Below are 18,830 nucleotides of genomic sequence, written 5' to 3' on the forward strand. Positions count from 1 at the left end.
CTAATAATGATGGTGATGCAATCACTTGGGCAGTCACTGGGCCACATGGTAAATGAATCCTGCTTGTGCTCTTATTCATTAAAAATATTTTTTCCTAAAGTATTGTAGAGCAATTAGGACTTTCTCTCTCTCTCTCTCTCACACACACACACACATACAGAACTGTATTTAATGTTTTTATCTGGAAGAAATAAGCATGTAATCTACTTCTGCCTTTAATTTTCACTGCTAATGTTAAACTATTAGCACATACATTTTGTTAATTGCAAAAACCACTTTAAAATTTTCTCAACTAAATGTTCTCAAAACAAAATTTAGACACACTGCTATTAACATTTCCAAAGGAGACCTGGGTTTAGTCAGCTTAAATGAGTGAGTTCCCTCACTGACTAAGAGCTTTCATTCAGAACATAAACAGCTTTGTCCCACATAAACTTCCCTCCTTCTTACTCACCCACTAGTGGCTGAATTCATTGTCTTTTCTTCCACAGATGACTTGTATATGAGCTTTATTCAACATTTGATATTTACTGACCATGAGAAAAGATAAACTAAAATTAAATTGGGGGAAAATTATAATTTGAGTTGTAGGTGTTATTTTGTAATCAGGAAAAAAAAAAGGGTTTTAACATTTTGATAGAGCTGAGACTTGGTGACAGCCAGGGCCGTGCAGTCTCTGATGGGAGCTTAGTCCATGACTCAGGCCCTGGCCAGCCTACACTCTCAGTCCTGATGCCTTCATTCCGAGGGCTTTTTATCTGAGATATTCCTCAGGTGCCTCTATTATTTGAACAAATCTCACCATGAATGTAAAACATTTTATTAGGTCGTGAAACAAAAATGTTTAAAAGATTACATATACATAGAATCTCACCATTACTTATTGAATCAGGTATTTTACTGCACTCATTTAGCAGTCTTATTTTCAAAACAACTTTTTGAATACAATATTATTACCTCCGCTTCATGGATGGAGACAGGTGAGACCCAAGGTCACATAGCAAGTAGGTATATTCAAATAGAGAACAAAAAACCTAGGTTTGTTTAACTTTAAAGTTTGTATTTTGTCCATTAATGTCACTTTTATTCTTTCCCAAAGTCTCCTATACAGAGAAAATAACACATATTTTAAAAAGTACGTCTTACCTTCTCTTTTAACCTGAAAATCAATAGCTCATAGGGCACTACTCTTAGTTATGTGCTCTCATAAAACTAATGCCCTAGAAGCAAGTCTTCCTCATCACCGTTAATGAGCACATTTTTTAGCACCTACTATGTGCACGACACAGGACAAAATGCTATCACTGAAACTTGGAAAAATGAACCCCTCCATGAAGGGACTTACAATCTACAAAGAAAGACAAGATATAGAAGATTATTATCTTAGAATTGTTAATTGACTATTGTTTCTAAGGTAAGGTCTAAACTCATTAACAAGACTGCATGACCTAGTTTCACCTCAACGTTTTAGCTTTAGTTTTTGCCAGGGATGATCCTCTTTTCCCCACCCCTCCCCAAACTTAAATATACAGCCATCCTGAAATTCAAGCTCCTGAACCCCTATTTCTACCCTCACCAATATCTCTGCCACCTCTGGCAATCATTTGAGCAGGTTTTCTTCTATCATCTTTGATTAATCTGTGAGTTCCACCTTGATAGTATTTAGGACACAGAATATGCTCAACTATTTATGGACATGCAAAAATAGACAATATGCCTTTGTTGTCTGACTGTTGGTAGGCTGGGTGTTTGGTTGGTTTGTCTTTTAATGAATTCATTTATTGAGGAAAAGATTTTTTATAAGTAAGTGCAATGCCTCTGTGACTGTGTCTACATCAGGGAAAAGTTCACAATGTCTCTTCATAGCATAGCCATCACAGCAAACAAAAAAGGCTTTTGAATGTTTCTACAAAGGATTGGTTTTTTTTTTTTTTTTTTTTTTTTTGCTGTACGCGGGCCTCTCACTGCTGTGGCCTCTCCCGTTGTGGAGCACAGGCTCCGGACACACAGGCTCCGCGGCCATGGCTCGCGGGCCCAGCCGCTCCGCGGCATGTGGGATCTTCCGGGATAGGGGCACGAACCCGTGTCCCCTGCATCGGCAGGCGGACTCTCAACCACTGCGCCACCAGGGAAGCCCAAGGATTGGTTTTTAAAATAACCCTATGTAATCAAAGAGAAACTATGTCATCAAAAAAAAATCTAGGGACTGATCATATAACTTTTATAGATTCCACATTCATTGAATAAAGCCACGTTTATTCATCCCTTCTAATTTGATCTCCCATGTGCTATTCTTTCATAAACACTTTTTAAAAATTCACCGATCTACTAACTATACTCTTTCATAACTGTTAATATGCTAGTTAATGATAATGTGATAGGACAGTTAATGCAATGTAATACCAAGTTTGGAATTTTTTTGGTGAGACCAAAAGTTTAAAAATACTGTTTAATACTTTTTCTCTTTTCTGGATGTTGGCATTGCATTTTTTTTTAAATAAAGAATGGTGCTATGTCTGGGCATGAGGCAACCAACTTTAATCTGAGTTACAATATTCACTATCATTAGCAAAATATTTAAATGGAATTACTCTGCCTTACACTGAGCCTCAAAGTCTAAGACTACAATAGTTCCTAAAAAGTTTCCAGATCTTAAAGTGAGAGGTTATATGAAAAACATGCTACTAGATTGTGAAACTGGCCATGCTAACTTTAGATTACCCACCACACACCAAAATCTTGTGTAAGAGGGGAGAAAAGAACTGCTTTGGAGACAGTCCTTGGAGTGCTAAAGGCTTCCGTCTCACTGCAAGCTAAGGGAAAAAGAGACAGCAAAGTAAGGAGGCGAAAAGAAAGTCAGTGGGGGTAGCTGATGGTGCGCTGTGTGTAACCTCCACCCCCATCTATTCCCTGCAGGGGAGGATGAGCATTAACAACACAGGAACTTCAAGAGGATCACTCTGAGAGTCCGATGAGTGTCCTTGGGAATTCTGGCCCCAAGCAGCAAGCAAAAACAAACAAACAAACAAAAAAGGCAGTATTGCTAGGGAACTGTATTTTGACAAACTATGCAGCAAGGAAGCATAAATCTTCCCTTGGGCCAAGCAATCTTTGCTAACCTTTGGGAAAACACAAGCCTGAGATCCTGTTAAATGGACTTTCCTCAAGAGGATTACTTTTCTGGAGAATAACGGGATCCCAAGAGAGGTAATCTGTGTAAAGTAGAAACCAGAACACCAGGAGGTGAAGGGAGAGGGAAAATTGGCCAGCCGTAAGAGAGGCATTTCCCTAGACAAAGGATGTTGTGGTGAAATCTCTAAAAAATACAAAAAGGGCATTCCTGTAGTGCTTTTCCCCTTAAATCCTTCTTTCCCTGGGCTCACCTCTGCTGGGATCAGAAACACTGCCTACTAGATAGAGGAAGCCATGAAACTAGGTTGCCGGGGAAGAAAAAGAACCAAGAGAAGTCAATTCTGCTCCTTTCCTGCACTGTAGGCTTCCCGGTCTGAGCTGAGAAGAAACTTGAGCTTGAGTGACTAAAATTTTGCTTATTATACTTACAACAGAAAGACATTTACATTTGCTTAGATGAGCTTTGTTCTTTGACTAAAAAGGATGAGAAATTTATGGGGCATGTTGGAGATCTGATGCAGGAAAGAAAAGGAATGAATTCAGTGAGCAAGTTTAAGGCGAAGCTAAAAAAAAAAATGTATGCTCTCTATCCTTACCAAGTTCAGTAAAACAATTACATGGTAATCAATCACTTACTATGTACCAGGCACAGTGCTAAGTGCTAAATACCATCAACCCATTGGAAGATGGTAGGAGTTAAAGATGTTGCTCAAGATGTTTCCCTTGGAACCTGGCGCTGCTTGGTCTGGTGGGGAGAGTGTCACCAGAGCGAAAGATGCAGACAGCTCCGGAAAGAAGCACGCAAGGTCTGTGAAGAGTTGTGTATCCCCGGCCATCAGCAGCTTGTGGGATTCCAGCTCCCTGACCAGGGATTGAACCCAGGCGCTCGGCAGTGAAAGTGTGGAGTCCCAACCAATGGACCGCCAGGGAATTCCCTAAAATATGTCCTCTTTAAAGAGGATTCTTTAAAAAGGAGAAGCAGGCTTGGGAGCGAGCTGAAAGTCTGCTGAAAGAATACTAAGGACATTAATAGCAGACTTTATTAAGCTACCAGCCAAGCAAACCTTGGATTGGATCAAGATTATCACAAGGTCTAGAGAGACTTAAAAAAATATATTATTTTTCTTTCCTTCAATCTTTCACAAGGGAACATGCAAGACATCCAGAGGGAGGGCTTGAATAACTAACTTTAAATGCTGAGACAGTAACTCCTCTGTGGCATGTTACAAGCTGGCAATTAAAGTCATGTCCTAAAAGGCTAGAGAAAAGCTACCTGCAGGAGCATCTGAAATCAAGATGTACTGAGTCCTCAAATACAACTCTGATAGGAAGAAAATACCAGAGTAGGGTTCAAAAGTTTTCTAAATAAACCTGAATAAAATCAGATTAATAATGATTGTGCTTAAAATTTAAAGAGAAAGATACATGTTTATAGCTGTTTACTTTTCTATATAAACTCTTCTAACAAGAGAAAATGGGACCTATAGAATAAGTTTAATCATGTACAAGTCTTATAATTTTAGGGATGTGAGTCTAGTGGTCTTATTACTATGGATTATTACTAGTGGATTATTGCTATGTTTCTGCTTTCAGAATTGAAATCATATGTTAATTATCTTTTAAGCTACAGTTGATATTAAAAATAATATTACAATGAAAAATGTTCTAATAGAAAAATGCCTGGGAAGATAGACATCAAAATGGTAAGAGTAGGAAATGAGATCACTGTCTCAAAAAGATATCTGCACCTCCATGTTCAATGTAGCATTATTCACAATAGCCAAGACATAGAAACCACCTCAGCATCCATCAGTGGATGAATGGATAAAGAAGATGTGGTACAGGTATACGGTGGAACATTATTTAGCCATGAAAAAGGACATTCTGCTAAGTGAAGTAAGTCAGACAGAGAAAGACAAATACTATATGATATCACTTATATGTGGAATCTGAAAAAAAACTCATAGATAAATTGATATCATAGAGATTGGTAGTTGCCAGAGGTTGGGGGTGTGCGTGGACAAAATGAGTGAAAATGGTCAAAAGGCTCAAACTTCCAGTTATAAGATAAAAGTCCTGGGGATGTAATGTACATCATAGTGACTACAGTTAACAATATTTTATATTTGAAAGTTGCTAAGAGAGTAGATTTTAAAAGTTCTCATTATAAGAAAAAATATATATATATGTGTGTGTGTGGTAATGGATGTTAACTAGACTTACTGTGGTAATCATTTCACAATATACACATATATCAAATCAAGAAAAAAACACTAAAGGTAATTATATATGAGTACTTATTTCTTTTTTACTACTATCTGTATTTCCAGATGATTTTTTTGCAAAGTGTAAATAAAAAACATATTTATAAGACTTTCTCTAAAAAAAAAAAAAAGATGTTGCTGAAGGTCATCTATATATTACTATGCTATTCTGAAGAGGTGATATTCCTTCAGATGCTGCCTCTAAACTCCACCTGAAGCTCAGAGTATATAAAGTGATGAACTAGATGTTCATCTTTCTGTTTCCAGCTCTGAAATGTTCTCCTGAAGCACAGAGGAAAGATTATTCATCTAATAATAAATGTACCTATATTAAGCCTATATACTATGCATCAGGTACATTATATATTATCTCTAATACCCAAAACTTCAAAAGGAGTTATTGATTTTATTTTACAGGTTCAAAAAGGTTGAATAACTTGTCTGAGATTTTACAGCTAGTAAAGGATGATGCCAGGATTCAAATGTAGTTCTGTTTGATTCCAAGAATTGTGCTCTTCCCACTACTACATACTCCTTCTCACTAAAATACAATTTCTTACTGTTTTCTGTAAGATTCCTCAAAAAATGAAGAATAGTACTATCATAGGATCCAGATATCCCACTTCTGGGTATTCATGCAAAGAACATAAAAACACTAATTTGAAAAGATATATTCACGCCTATGTTCATTGCAGCATTATGGAAACAACCTAAATGCTCATTGATGGATGAATAAAGAAGATATGGTATTTATATACAATGGAATAATAGTTAGCCATAAAAAATATGAAATCTTGCCACTTGTGGCAACACGGATAGACCTTGAGGGTATTATGCTATGTGAAATAATGCAGATGAAGAAAGACAAATACTGTATGATTTCACTCATATGTGAAATATAGATAAATAAACAAACAAGACACAAAACAAACACATAGATACAGAGAACAAAGTAGAGGTTACCAGAAGGGTAGGGAGGTTAGGGAAGGGCAAAATGGGTAAAGGGGGTCAAATGTAGGGTGACAGATAGAAACTAAACTTTTTGTGGTGAGCATGCTGTAGTGTACACAGAGCCAAAATATAATGCTGTATACATGAAACATACATAATGTTATAAACTAATGTTACATCAGTAACAAAAATTTAAAAATTAAAAAAAAGATACAAACTCATGACAGGATATAGAGGCTAAAGATTTTGTCAATTAAGTTTAAATGGCCCACTTAATGATATACATACATAGATTAAATAATTTTTACATATTTAATATCTGAAATATATGGGAAAATTATTACTTTACTGATAGGATTTCTGAGCTCGCAAAATTGAAATGTCCATAGGCACAAAAGAAATTAATAGAACATGCAAAACTACAGCCTATATATCCTTATTTGCATGCCTTCTCTACTTCACAAAATTACTGACAACAATGGGGGTTATTGGATGGATGCATATGAGAAGATACTCAGATGGTGGTTGTCAGGACTAAAATGGTGAAAGAGATAGTGCTTTCTTTACATTTACTTTCCCAAAATAATAAGAAAGCAATGCATAGATGCAAATTAATACACTCTTTAGAACATGTACAGTCCATCTCTGAATATGAAAAATCATAGCAGAAAACTGCAGGCTATTTACTAGTTGTAAAGTAAGAATTAGGACAAAGTTTCTTTACAATGTTAAAGGTATAAAGTATTTTCAGAGCAATTTTACTTACCACTTTCTTAAGACAACATTTTTCTTGACTGTTTATAATAAAATTCCAAGATAAGAAGTACTTGGTGCCAAAATATGTAAGTTTGTATTGAAGATCATAACAATTGAATTATTTCTATCAGAACTTCTTTAGAACAGAATTTATAAGCCACAGTAATTATAAGACAATCTGAGAATAGAAGTTTAAAAGCCAGAAATCACCTTTGTGATTATTACCTACATTTACTTATTGTTTCACTGTGATTTTACACAATCATGTTTCAAAGCTGAATTATAAACCAAACAGTCATGATTACTTTTATATTTCCTATCCTTCTTTAAAAAATGAATAAAATATAAAGAATATGGCAGTTACATTCTATCTTCCAGATTTTTGAATCACTTATCTCCTAAAACTAATGCTCAAATTATATGGATAACTCTGAGGGAAGAAAATAAGCAGCATATTTTTTCATTCCTCATGTAATTTCCTTTATGATTCATTGATCAGGCTATTTTCAAGGATTAGCTGTAGTGCTTTCCTGACTGTTTGACTCTGCAGGATAATGTGCTTTATACCTATCTGATATTTTGATACTGTTTGAATTAAACTGAATATGGGCTAAACATCTGTATTATTCTTTCCAATGAAATTTGTTCTCTCTGCAGTTTGTCTTTCAAGAAAATGAAATATTTTCATCCCACTTATTGACAGCAAACGAGGTAAAGTTTGGTAAAATTCACAAGTAAAGCCATCTGGGCCTGGAGTTACTTTCTGGGAAATATTTGGATAAGTAATTAAGTTTCTTAAACAGATATACATTTACTCAGGTTAAATATTTCTCCACAATTACACTCTGGTAGTGTGTATATTTCAAGAATTGTCCCATTATATCTGACTTGTTGACTTTATTGGCATGCATTGCTCAGAATATTTCCTTATTATCTTTTGAATGCTTGTAGGGGCTGCAGTAATGTTTCCTCCTTCATTCTTGATACTGATAATTGTGTCTTCTCTTTTTTCTTGACTAGTTTGACTAGAAGTTTATCAATTTATTGATTTTTTCAAAGCTTTCAGTTTCAATTATTTTCTTTTATTGTTTTTATGTTTTCTATTTCATTAGTTTCTGCTTTTTTTATTATTTCTTTCCTCTGCATACTGTGGGTTTAATTTGCAATTTGATTATGATGTTAACTTTTATTATCGTATGGTTCTGTCCAGTTTATTCTCTGAAGATATGCTGGTCTGTCTCTCTAGGCATTGCCATCTTCTATGGTGTCTGGCACAGCAACCTCTGTCTCACTGAACCTCTGTTTCCTACACTCAGCAAGTCTCCTGAACTTGATCTGGATTTCTCTTTTAAAAATGTAGCCTGGAAACCATATCCAGGCAGTAAGTTAAGGGCAATTATAGGGATAAGCTCTTTTGTTTCCTTTATTTCAAGAATCACAGTCCCTTGTTCTTTCTTTTCCAGTGTCTGAAAACCATTGTTTCAATATTCTGTTCATTTTTCTTGCTGTTTCTAGGAGGGGAATTCCCATGCCATTAATTCTTTGAGGTTTGAAATAGAAATCTTGCTTACTGAAAATACATTCAACAATACAGACATATACAAAAATAAAAAGCAGAAATGTTCTTCCTTGTTTCTTTGTGCCCAGTGGCAATTTTAGTAATTAGTTTTTGTAATTTTGTTCCTACAAAAAATAATTACATATTTAGATATTTTTTATTTTACAAAGATGGGAATTATACAAGATTTTCTTTTGAAATATAGTTATTTTTCGTATCAATGAACACGGATAAAATTTTATTTCAGTATATACAGCTGTGCTGTCAGATTTTAGACTATCAAATTATATTCAATTGTATGTCTTTTCCTCAATTTACTTAATAAACATTTTAATTGTTTCCATTTTTTCCTCTATTAAAAATAGTGGTGCAGTATATATTCTTGCCTTATTATATACTTTTTGTCACACGTACATGAATTCTAAGAAAAATTCTTAGAATTGCTGCATCAAAGAGTATGTGAATTTAAAAATTTAATAAATATTGCAACCTTCAAATCCTCTCCCTAATGTAGTTGTGCTTCATCTGAATGGCAGAACAGGGTTACACAGTTTTAAAGCAGTTCCTCACTGCTCTTCATGTGCTCTGTTGAACAAACCAAAATCAATTTAAATGTTGTAGTCTAGACATTAATTCCCTATAGTTTTATAGCCATCACCTATGTTTCAATAATATAACATACATAGGTTTGCATATATATAGGACCACTGATTCAACATGGTCCACTTTAGAAAGTCACTCCACATGTGCTATCCAAAAAAAACATTAAACTAATTTTGAATAGAAGAAATTCAAGCACGTGATAAAGGTGAAATTGATTCACATTCTTGAAAACCTTGTTTCTTTAACAGTATGTCATTGCTTTAAATTTAGGTACATGTTTCTTAATATATTCCTTTCCTTTTGTAGAATGTGTTATTTTACCAAAAGTGTACCTTAATATATTTCTTTCATTTTAATAGTACCTCATGCTATTAAAAAATAGCTTCACTTTTTATTTTATCTTAGAGCACTATATATAAACTTGATCTCTCACCCTACATGCATAACTAATTCCTTCATTAGGACAACTGGAGTTTAAGACTTGAAGACTGAGCTGAACTAAAGCCATGTTAAATCAGTTCTTACAAGTGCCCTGGTAGTATGTGCAGAGAAAAAGAGAGAGAGAGAAGGAAAGGAAGTATGCCAAGTTCTCCTGGCTTTTCAAGGTCTGGAAGAAAGATCAAAGAAGATGAAATATAACACTGGTATTTTATTAAAGCTACTATGAATTGTCTCATTGTAAACTGCTCGAGGTGACAAAAGGGGAGCATCCATAGAAAACCACCACCACAATTATCTCTTCTGACACAAAGAATTGATTATGAAGTAATTAACAAAAAAATGAGTTTAATATCCCCTTAGATATTAGAACTTCACTTCTGTGTCTCAAAGATTTTTCAAAATAGCTCCAAAACTTATGACAAGAATTTATATTTGTGCGTCTAAGACATTCATTCAAGAAATACTTATTGAGCATCTATGATAATCCAGATACTATTCTAAGAACCAATAGGATACAGCAGTGAACAAAACATATAAAAATCCCAGTTCTCATTAAGCTTTCATTCTAACGGAGGGAGACATACACACACACACACACACACACACACACACAGAAAAATTAACAAAAATATTGCATGGTGTCTGTGGTAGACAGAATCCTAAGCTATCCCCCGGTGACAGTTGCCCTTGTGTGATCTTCTGGCCTTGAGTTGGGGTGGGGTTGAACCTGTGAATATGATAGAAATCACTCCTGTGATTATGTTATATGGCAAAAGAGATTTTGTAGATGTAATTAAGATCGTAGATCAGTTTAATTTATAATAGGGAGATTGTCTAGACGGGCCTGACTTAATCATATGAACTCTTTAAATTTGTACCTTGAGGTCAGAAGGAGCAAGGTCAAAGATTCAAAGTCAAGTAGGATTCAACACAAGAAGAATTCTCTGATGCTGCTAATGAAGGGAGCCATGTGGCAAGGACCTGAGAGCATCCTCTAAGAACACAGAGCAGCCACTGGCTGATAGCCAGCAAGAAAACTGGGACTCATTTCTACAACTGCAACTGCAGAGAATGGAATCTGCCAACAAACTGAATGAGCCCCCAAACAGATTTTCCCCAGAGCCTTCAGACAAAAATTCAGGCTTGCTGATACCTTGATTTCTGCCCTGTGAGACACTAACTAGCACATCAACTACACCATGCTGAATTTGGGTTAAAAGTTTTGCAGATAAGTTAGTATTGTTTTACATTGCTAAATTGTGGTATATTGTTATGCAACGATAGAAAACTAATACAGTGAAACTGGGTTCAAAGTGGTGATATAGAAAGACCCTGAACTCACCTCCTCCTATAGAGACAACAAATTTACTGTTACATATGGAATAATTTTCCTCTGAAAAAGACCTGAGACCTAGATGAACAGGCCTCCACAACAAAAGATAAAAGAGATGAACCAGCATGGGTAGGAAAGGCAGAGACACTGTCTTGCTCAGGACTCCACCCCAGGAGCAGTAACCCACGATCAGGAGGGATCCCCAAAATAGGGCTCACCACAGAGATGAGCCCCCAAAGCATCTGATTTTGAAAGTCAAGGGGATTAAGTCCAGGAAAACTACAGAACTGCAGAGAACAGAGAATTTGCTCATAAAGGCTGGTGCACAGACCCACTTGCCCTGAGATCCATATCATAAGTTACAGTTTGAAAAGCACCTAGATCATAAGTGATCTTAAAGAAGCTGCCAGAGAGGCAGGAACCTGCTGGGACTTTCTCTGGGGTCAAAAGAGCTGGAAGGTGCCATCTTTACAATCTCTTTCTAACTTTCTGATTACAGAACCGACAGGTGCCATTTTTGGTGCCCTCCCCCTAGCCCACTAGCACCAGTGGGCATGCTCCTTGCACTACATACTGCAACTCAACCAGTGAGTGTCCCATGCCCCACGCTGCACAGCAGCCAGGTCGCAACCAGACCTGGTAAGCAACTCGTGCCCCACCAACTCCATGCCACAGCAGCTGTAACACAACTGATCTGGGCAAGCAAACTGTGCCATGCCCTCTCCGCACAGCAGCCACAGCCCAGCCACAGGCAGCAGGCACTCACAGATCACGCAAGGGACAACCCTTGAGAACCTAGCTCTGGTGGTCAGGGGATATTTGCTTCTGGGTCCCACGGATCATCTCCTATAAAAGACTACTTCCTCAAGACTGGGAGAGATAGCTTTTTTGCTTAATGTATACAGACAAGCACAGAGAGTCAGGCAATGTGAGGAGACAGAAGAATGTGTTGCAAATCAAGAAACAAAACAAATCCCCAGAAAAAGATCTTAATAGAATGAGGACAAACAACCTACCCAATAAAGAGTTAAAAGTAATTTCCATAAAAATGCTCACCAAACTCAAGAGAAGAGTGGGTAAACACAGTGAGAACATCAACAAAGATGTAGAAAATATAAGAAAGTACTAATTAAGAGCTATAACTGTACTGAAAAATACACTTGAGGGGTTCAATATCACACTGGATAAAGTAGAATGAATCCGCAAGCTGGAAGACAAAGCAATGACCCAGACAGAGCAGCAAAATAAACAAGGAAATTTTAAAAAGTGAAGATACTTTAAGGGACCCCTGGGACAACATCAAGCAGAATGACATTGGCATTATGGGGTCCTAGAAGGGTTAGAGACAGAGAAAGGGCCAGAAAAATTATTTGAAAAAATAATGCTGAAAACTTCTCTAATCTGGGGAAGGAAACAGACATCCAGGTCCAGGAAGCCCAGAGAGTTCCAAATAAAATGAACCCAAAGACCACTACACTACAACACATTTTAATTAAAATGATAAAATGTAAAGATGAAGAGAGAATCTTAAAAGCAGCAAGAGAACTTGTTATGTTTGAGGGAACCCATAAGACTATCAGCAGATTTTTCATCAGAAATTTTACAGGCCAGAGGGAGTGGCATGACATATTCAAAGTGCTAAAAGGAAAAAATTTCCAAACAAGAGTTCTGTACTTGGTAAAATTATCATTCAGAATTAAGGAGATTAAGAGTTTTACAGATAAGCAAAAGTTAAAGGAATTCACTAAACCAGCCTTACCAGAAATGTTAAAAAGAGTTCTCTAAGCTGAAAAAAAGGGCATTAATTAATAATAAGAAAAGATGAAAGTAAAAAAGTTCACTGGAAAATGTAAATATATAGTAAAGGTAGTGGATTAATCACTTATAAATCAAGTATGAAGACTAAAAGACAAAAGTAGTAAAATTAACTAAAACTACAATAATTTGTTAAGAGAAGGATAAAATGAAAAGTTGTAAAAGGTGTCATTGAAAATATAAAACGTGGAGAGGAGTAAAAATGTAAAGCTTTGAAATGTGTTTGAACTTAAGTTGCTGTCAATTTAAAAGGACTGCTATATAAGTAGGATGTTATATGTGAACCTCATAGTAACCGCAAAGAAAAAACTTACTGTAAACATACAAAAGAAAATGAGAAAGGAAGCTGAACATTACACTAAAAAAAGCCAGAAAACAAGGGAAAAGAGAAAGAGAAGAAGAAAGGAACAGAGAGGAACCATAAAAACAGCTAGAAAACAATGAACTAAATGGCAGTAAGTATATACCTTTTGGTAATTACTTTAAATGTAAATGGACTAAATCTGCCAGTCAAAAAACATAGAGTGGCTGAATGGATTAACAAGAAAAGAAAGAAAGAAAGAAGAAAAACCTATCTATATGATGCCTACAAGAGACTCATTTCGGAACTAAGGACACACATATACTGAATGTGAAGGGATGGAAAAAATTATTCCATGCAAATGGAGATGAAAAGAAAGCTGGTATAGCTATACTTATATCAGACAAAGTAGACTTTAAAACAAAGACAGTAATATAAGACAAAGAAAGATACTACATAATGATAAAGGGGTCAATTCAGCAAGAAGATGTAACATTGATAAATATATTTGCATCCAACATAGGAGCACTAAAATATATAAAGCAAATATTAAGGGACCTAAAAGGAGCAATTGAAAGCAAGACAATAATAATAGGGGAATTCAACACCTACATTACAGTAATGGATGGATCATACAGACAGAAAATGAATAAGGAATCATCAGCCTTAAACAACAGAATAGACCAATTGACCTAATAGATGTATATACAGAAAACTCCATACCAAAGCACCAGAATGCACATTCTTCTCAAATGCACATGGAACATGCTACAAGATTGATCATATGTTAGGCCACAAAACAAGTCTCAATAAATTCAAGATTAAAATCATATTAAGCATCTTCTCCAACCACAATGACATGAAACTAGAATTAAATTATAAGAAGAAAACTGGAAAAAACACAAAAACATGAAGATTAAACAATATGCTACTAAGCAACAAATGGACCATTGAAGAAATCAAATTAAAAAATTAAGAAGTACCCAGGCACAAATGAAAACAGAAGTACAGCATACCAAAATCTGTGGAATGCAGCAAAAGTGATTCTAAGAAGGAAGTTAATAGCAATAAATGCCTACATCAACAAACAGGAAAAAATCTCAAATAAACAATCTAACTTTATACCTGAAGGATCTAGAAAAAGAAGAACGAAGCCCAAAAGCAGCAGAAAAAAAAGACAATAAAGAGCAGAGTGGAAATAAATGAAATAGAGACTAAAAAGACAATAAAAAGATCAATGAAATTAAGACCTTGTTCTTTGAGAAGATAAACAAAATCAACAAACATTTAGCTAGACTACACAAGGAAAAAAAGAGAGAGAGCTCAGATAAATAAAATTTTAAAAAAAGAGGAGATATTACAATTGATACCAAAGAAACACAAAGGATCATAAGAGAACTCTACAATTATATAACAACAAACTGAACAGCCTGGAAGAAATGGACAAATTCCTGGAAACATACAATCTACCAAGACTGAATCATGAAGAAGTAGGAAATCTGAATAGACTGATTACTAGTAAGGAGATTGAATCAGTAATCAAAAACCTCCCAACAAACAGCAAACTAAAGTCTAGGACCAAACAGCTTCTCTGGTGGATTCTTCCAAACATTCAAAAACGATTTAGTATCTAACCTTCTCAAACTCTTCTAAAAAAATTAAAGACAGGGAAATGTTTCCAAACATATTTTACAAGACCAGCATTACCCACATACCAAAACCAGACAAGGACAACACACACACACACGCGCACACACACACACACACACACAATTAGGCCAATTTCCTGTTGAACATAGATGCAAAAATTCTCAACAAAATATTAGCAAACTAAATTCAATAATACGTTAAAAGGATCATATACTATGATCAAGTAAGATTTATTCCAGGGATACAAGAACAATTCAAAATCCACAAATCAATGAACATGTTACATCACATTAATTAAAATTCAACATTGATTTATGATAAAAACTCTCAATAAAATGGGTATAGAGGAAATGTACTTCAGCATAATGAAGGCCATATATGGCAAGAACACAGCTAACATCATACTCGAAGGTGAAAAGCTGAAAAGTTTTCCTCTAAAATCAGGAATAAGACAAGGATGCTCACTCTTGCCACTAGCATTCAACATAGTATTGGAAGTCCTTGCCACAGCAGTTAAACAAGAAAAAGAAATAAAAGGTATCCATATTGGACAGGAAGAAGTAAAACTGTCACTATTTGTAGATAACATGGTATGTTTAGAAAACCCTAGAGACTCCCCTAAAAATTGTTAGAACTAATAAGGAATTCAACAAAGTCACAGGATACAAAATCAATATACAGAAATCTGTGGTGTTTCTATACATTAATAGTGAACTATCAGAATAAGAAATTAAGATAACAATCCTATTTACAACTGCATCAAAAAGAATAAAGTACCTAAGAATAAATGTAACAAAGGAGGTGAAAGACTTGTACACTGAAAACTGTAGGAAACTGATGAAAGGAATTATAGAACACACAAATAAATGGAAAGATATTCCATGCTAATGGGTTGGAAGGATTATTATTGTTAAAATGTCCATACTACCCAAAGCAATCTACAGATTCAATGCAATTTCTACCAAAATGCAAATGGCATATTTCACAGCACTGGTACAAATAATTCTACAGTTTGTATGGAACAGTAAAAGATCCTGAATAACCAAAACAATCTTGAGAAAGAAGAACAAAGCTGGAGGTATCACACTCCCCGATTTGAAACTCTACTACAAATCTATATTAATCAAAACAGTACAGTACTCGCACGAAAACAGACACACAGATCAACAGAACAAAATTGACAGCCCACAACTAAACCCCCACATATATGGACAATTAATTTACAACAAAGAAGTAAAGAGCACACAAAGAAAGGACACTCTCTTCAATAAATGGTGTTGGGAAATCCTGGACAGCCACATGCAAAAGAATGAAAGTAGACCACTATCTTACACCATACATAATAATCTGCTCAAAATGGATTAAAGACTTGAATGTAAGACCTGAAACCATAAAATTCCTAGGAGAAACATAGATGGTAAACTCACTGATATTGGTCTTAGTGACATTTTGTGGATCTGACTCCAAAGACAAGAGAAACAAAAAAGCAAATTGGACTACCTCAAATGTAAAAGCTTCTGCACATTTAAAGAAGCCATCAACAAAACAAAAAGCCTACCTAATAAATGAAAAAAGATATCTGCAAATCATATATCAGATACGTGGTTAATATCCACAATATATAAAAAACTCATAAAACTCAACAACAAAAAAATCAAACAATCCAATTTTAAAAATGGGCAGAGGATCTGAATAGACATTTTTCCTTAGAAGACACAAAGATGACCAACAGGCACATGAAAAGATGTTCACCATCACTAATCACTAGGGAAATGCAAATCATAACCATGAGATATTGCCTTACACCTATTAGGATGGCTATTACCAAAAAGGTAAGAAATAACAAGTGTTGGAGAGATGTGGAGAAAAGAGAACCCTGGTATACTGTTGATGGGATTGTAAGTTGGAGCAGCCACTATGAAAAACACTATGGAGAGTCCTCAAAAAAATAAGAATCACACTACCATATGACCCAGCTATTCCACTACTGGTTATTTATCTGAAGAATACAAAAACACTAATTTGAAAAGATATATGCATGCCTATATTCATTGCAGCATTATTTACAGTAGCCAAGATATGAAAATAACCTAAGTGTCTATTGACGGATGAATGGATAAGGAATGTGTGGTGTGTATATACATATATACATACATACATGCAATGGAATACTACTCAGTGGTAAAAAAGAATGAAATCCTGCCATTTGCAACACCATGGACGGACCCTGAGGATATTATGCTAAGTGAAATAAGTCAGAAGGAAAAAGACAAATACGTATGATTTCACTCATGGGGAATAAAAAAAAAAAGAACAACTAAACAAAAAACAAACTCATAGATGGGTTTGCCAGGGGGGTTGGCGGACGTGGTGAAGGGGGTCAATTGTGTGGTGATAGATGGTAACTAGGGTTTTGGGGGTAATCATTTTGTAGTGTACACAGATGTTGAATTATAATTTAATATACCTGAAATGCGTATAATAAATAGAAAAAGAAAGAAAAAGAAAACTAATACAGTATTTTAGGAGCTAATCGATGTATGTAAGAAACAGAGGAAAGATGTGGCAGGACATGAGGGAAATGGGAGTGGAATGGGTGGAAATGAAAGTCTAAAAGTAATAGTTCCAATCCATTTTATATGGATTTTTTGTAAATATATCTTCTCAGTTGGTAGCTTTCAATTATCTTCTTTTATGTGATTTTTTTCATGAAGTTTTTATATTAATGTAATTAAATATTTCAGTCTTTTACTTAAAAAAAATAAAATAATGGTTAGCCAAATTTGAGTAAAATAGAATAAAGTGAGGATCCAGCCTTGTGGATATCCAGAGGGAGAAGTTTGCAGCAGTGAGAACCTCTACAAAGGCCCTAAGGCTGAAGTTTGCCTGGGGTGTTACCAACAAATTACCATAATCTGTGGGTGGTTTAAATGAAGTATAAGGCATAGATCCTGCCTGCTTTAAAGAGTTCCTAGTTTAGAAGAGAGAGCAATCCCTCCCTCCCTCTCTCCCTTCCTTCTTTCCTTCCCTCCTTCTTAACTCTCCTTCCTTCATTTCTTTCTTCCAATGTTTTTTCTTCCTTTCCTTCCCTCCTTCCATTCTCCTTTCAATAAGTATTTATTATATGCCTATTTTGTGCCTGGAAGTGTAATAGACAGTGGAAATATAATACTGAATGAGACAAACATCACTGTTGCCTTCAGGGAGTTTACTCCCAGGTGACAGTAAAGGGGCAATCACAAGCAATTTGGTAAGTTATAGGGGAAGAAAAACAAACTATGGCACAGAAGAACAAAGGAGGGAGGGCTAGTACAGATTTGGTGACTCAGAATGGTTTCTCTAAGCAAGTAGTATCTAGGCTGAGACCTCAAAGAAGAGTGTTTTCCAGGAGAATGGGGCCAGGTGGCAGGCAGTGGTTTCCTGGCAGAGAGGAACCGACCAGGTTCAAAGACCCCGAACAGGGATAGTTCCCAAGAGGAACTGTGAAGAGTTCAGAGTGTCTGGAGCATGCGCTACAAAGGATGGGATGGGGAGAGGTAGGAAAATGCTCAAAATAAGCCTGGGAAAGTGGGCTGTGGCCAGAGTATCCAGGACTTTTGAGCCGTGTGAATGAGTTTGGATTTTTCCCGAAGAGTAAGATAAAGCCACTGAAGTATTTAAATGGAGGACTTTGCCTTTTAAGAAAATTGTTCTGGCTGTCACATCGAGTATATGCTTATAAGTCAGGACTGGAGAGAAGGAATCCATTTAGGAGGGAGGTCCTGCTAACCAAGGGAGAGATGGGGAGTGCTCTGGCAGGGGCAATACCAATAGAAAGAAGGGATTCTGGACAAAGTTGCAGGGAAATTGATAGGAATGCACTGTGGAGGGATTGCAGAAGGTTCCACATCTGTCAGATTTCTGATCTGGATGTTACTAACTGAACTGTGTCTGATATATTTTAATTAGCTCTATAATCAAGTATGATACCAAAGTAAGTGGTACTAAGAACTGTGGGAGTTGAGAAGAAAAGAGGAATTTGGACAG

This window comes from Mesoplodon bidens (assembly GCF_964165515.1).
Source record: "Mesoplodon bidens genome assembly, chromosome: 13".
Lineage (NCBI taxonomy): Eukaryota > Metazoa > Chordata > Mammalia > Artiodactyla > Ziphiidae > Mesoplodon > Mesoplodon bidens.